Source organism: Octopus bimaculoides, chromosome 11 (genome assembly GCF_001194135.2).
Source record: "Octopus bimaculoides isolate UCB-OBI-ISO-001 chromosome 11, ASM119413v2, whole genome shotgun sequence".
Lineage (NCBI taxonomy): Eukaryota > Metazoa > Mollusca > Cephalopoda > Octopoda > Octopodidae > Octopus > Octopus bimaculoides.
The window spans coordinates 12,967,445-12,971,275 of NC_068991.1; the positions used below are offsets into that span (position 1 = coordinate 12,967,445).

General features: G+C 37.3%; 1 protein-coding gene across 1 annotated transcript in view; it reads left to right on the forward strand.

Moving 5' to 3' along the window:
* LOC106872934 (poly [ADP-ribose] polymerase tankyrase) overlaps window positions 1–3,831 on the forward strand; it is a 155,738-nt gene that overhangs the window by 40,405 nt on the left and 111,502 nt on the right. The window lies entirely within an intron of this gene.

A 3,831-nucleotide genomic window follows, 5' to 3' on the forward strand; every position in this document is an offset into this window, starting at 1 on the left:
CCTGCTCGTGAAATTAACATGCAAGTGGCTGAGCACTCCACAGACACGTGTACCCTTAACGTAGTTCTCGGGGAGATTCAGTGTGACACAGTGTGACAAGGCTGACCCTTTGAAATAGAGGCACAACAGAAACAGGAAGTAAGAGTGAGAGAAAGTTGTGGTGAAAGTGTACAGCAGGATTCGCCACCATCTCCTGCCGGAACCTTGTGGAGCTTTAGGTGTTTTTGCTCAACAAACACTCGCAACGCCCGGTCTGGGAATTGAAACCGCGATCCTATGACCACGAGTCCGCTGCTCTAACCACTGGGCCATTGCGCCTCCACAATATAATTGTGCATAAAATATATAAAGTGCATTAAGTAATCATTGTTTTCCAATTTCCTCCACTTTTCAATGATTAGCAGATGAGCAAACTATCTTTTGATACAGACACAACATGGGATAGGTTTTCAGGTTTCTTGGATAGAGTTTTCTGAAATAACTCAATAAGTTTACCATTAATTCCGTGAAATATTCATGGGTCCCACTAGCATGAAGGGCATCCAGCTGTAGAAACTCTGCCAAATCAGATTGGAGCCTCGCCAGTCCTCAATCAAATCGTCCAACCCATGCTAGCATGGAAAGCGAACGTTAAACGATGATGATGATTGATCATGTTTCAGAATTCAGAAGTTAAGTGTTGTAATAGTTGTGTCTATAGAGGAAGTGCCTGAGGACTCTAACCCCACAGCTCTCCTGAGAATAGTGGTGAACATGGATGGATATTTCTAGCATTTGTCCATATTAGTGATAACTGGCGCAAGTCCACCAACTTTTTGGAGGCAACTGGAATAGGGAACTGTCAATTGATTTGATTTTCATAGTTAAGTGAACCCAGGAAGGTTATAGACAAAGTTTACCTTGGTGGGATTTGAACTCACAGTGTAAATGGATGGAAATATTTCATAGCATTTTGCTTGACAATAATAATGATGATTTTTTTGCATTTGCCAAAAAGGCAACAGATCGAGGGGATAGATATGTTACTCGGACAAATTATAAGAAAAGGTGAGGGGCTATGCAGAATTGGGATCTTTTTTAAAACGGGGGCCACATTTTTCATTAACGAAACACTTTGAAACTTGGAACACTGGTAGAATGTGTCATATAAAACATCTTTTTCTCTTAGTCTTCTTAAAAAAAAAAAGAAATCCATAAATTATTCCATGTTAAAGTTGTCGTATTTCTGTAATTTCAACCAATCACTGACGTCCATTCAGCCGATATACATTAAGTGCCGACTACATAAACAAACGATTCTGAAACAATTAACTCTAACCGTAGGGTTAGGGTTAAGGTTAAAGCAAATTTAAAATGAAAAAAGCAAAAATAAAACGAAGGTATGGAGATTAAATACGCTTTACATCGCTTAATGAGCCAAAGGAGTAAATATAAACAACTGAATACTTGTCAGTGATTGGTTGAAATTATCGATATAAGACAATTTTTTACATGAAATAAATTCGAATACAAAAATATTTTTCTGTTCTATAACACAAAATAGATAAGTATACGAAGTTTGAAAGTCTTTCGGTACCAAAAACACTACGTAAAACATTAATGAAAAATGTGGCCCCCGTTTTAAAAAAGATCCCAGAATTGATTATATAAAAGGCAAGTATGAAATCAGGTGTTTCATACAGATTACAGCCACTTATGGTCAGTCAAGGAGCCCCACAGATCCAGGATTATTCTGACTATCAATTGCCCATTCCAAGCTAAAAACAGCAACTACAATAATGATAGTTACTTCTAATCTAGGGCAGGGGTTTTCAAACTTTTTGACTTGCGGACCCCTTTATATTTCAGGCTTTACCTTATAAACGCTTTTGAAATTTATACATAAATATTTACTTAAAATAACATATATTTTTACATTTATTTATTTAACAGTATTTAACAAATAGGTTTATAGTCAATTAAAAGATTTCGATTAAAAAAACATATATAAAATCAAATTGCCCATAAAAAGTATTTGCTGTCCACGGACCCCCTGTCTTGTCCTTGCGGACCACAGTTTGAAAACCCCTGATCTAGGGTACAAGACCAGTAATTTTGTGGAAGTGGGTGTGAGTTGATGATATTGACCTCAGCACTTGAATTGTACTCTTATTTTACTGACCCTTTGAAGGATGAAAAGCAAAGCTGACCTAAGCAGGATTTGAACTGAGAATGTAAAGAGCTAGTACCACCACCACAACAACAACAACAGCAGTAACAACGAGAATAATGTTAATAAAGTACTATCAATTATCAAGGCATGAAAGAACAACTAGTCATCTGACAGATCCAGTTGCATTTTGTAGATTAATAACTGAATGAAATATAATGCAAGAGCTACCATCTTGTCATGCATTTTCTCTTGAGATTATATCTTAAAAAAAGATTCTTGTTATCAGAATAGCTTGCTATTTCACCAAGGATAGTGTAAAGATATGGAAAACAGCATCAGAATTGCTGTTTTTCTTCAACACTATCTGAATCCTAAACCTTCAATCACACAGATACCATGTTTTCTTAACATTTGTGAGTAAAAGTTTGCCAAAATTTCTACATGTTTACATATCTTTATATTTGTGTGTGTGCACTGCGTGCGTGTGTGTGTGTGTGTGTGTGTGTGTGTGTGTGTGTGTGTGTGTGTGTGTGTGTGTACACTTCCATTGGCAGTTAATTTTCATTCTGTAAAGTGTTTTGTTTATAATGCCAGTTACAAATACTTTGAATTTTACGCTGTGCTGTATTGTAGTATTTTCCACAGATATAGCCAGTGCTAGGATAATAATTAGTTATCTTGTATCAAAAGATTGGTCTACGAGGATGCATGGCCTAACGGTTAGGATGTTGCATTCAAGATCGCAAGATTGTGGTTTCAATTTCTAGACCGGATGGTGCATTATGTTCTTATTTCTTTATTGCCCACAAAGGGCTAAACATAGAGGGGACAAACAAGGACAGACAAAGGGATTAAGTCAATTACATCGACCCCAGTGCATAACTGGCACTTAATTTATCGACCCCGAAAGGATGAAAGGCAAAGTCGACCTCGGCGGAATTTGAACTCAGAACGTAATGGCAGACAAAATACCGCTAAACATTTCGCCCGGCGTGCTAACATTTCTGCCAGCTCGCCGCCTTATGTGCTTAAACCAAAATACTTCATCTCGTGTTGCTCTGTGATCTCTTCAACACCGGACACGTGGTACACTGTGCACCTGTTCAGGTAGCACCGATTTGATGGAGGGAGTGAGTTAATGTACAGCATATATATTTGATCATTATAAACAAATCATTTAGCAAAAGCTGAACACTCAAATAGAGAGTCTATCATATGAGTGTCTACATTGGTGGTTCTCAGCCATAGCTTCTGGGGCCACATGTGACCCTCAAGCATCCTTCTGGCAGCCCTCGATAGTCTTCCTTATATAAATATAATAAATTTTCTTCATTTGACATGTGTTTTACTTTCTTTTGGTGCAGACCCCTCCAAAATCCAGGTTTGGGATTTGGCTCGGTTATTAAAAAGGTTGAGAACCCCTAGTCTACATAATTGATGGATCAGCTAGAAATAACAGCCAAATTTCACTTTAATCTTACCCTATCAATTTTAAGAAAGAGGAAGTGCACATTGTATAATACACACACATACATATATATATGTATACACACACATACATATATATACATATACACACACATACATATATATATATACATATACTCTCTCTCTATTTTACTTGTTTCAGTCATTTGACTGCGGCCATGCTGGAGCACTGCCTTTAGTCGAGCAAATTG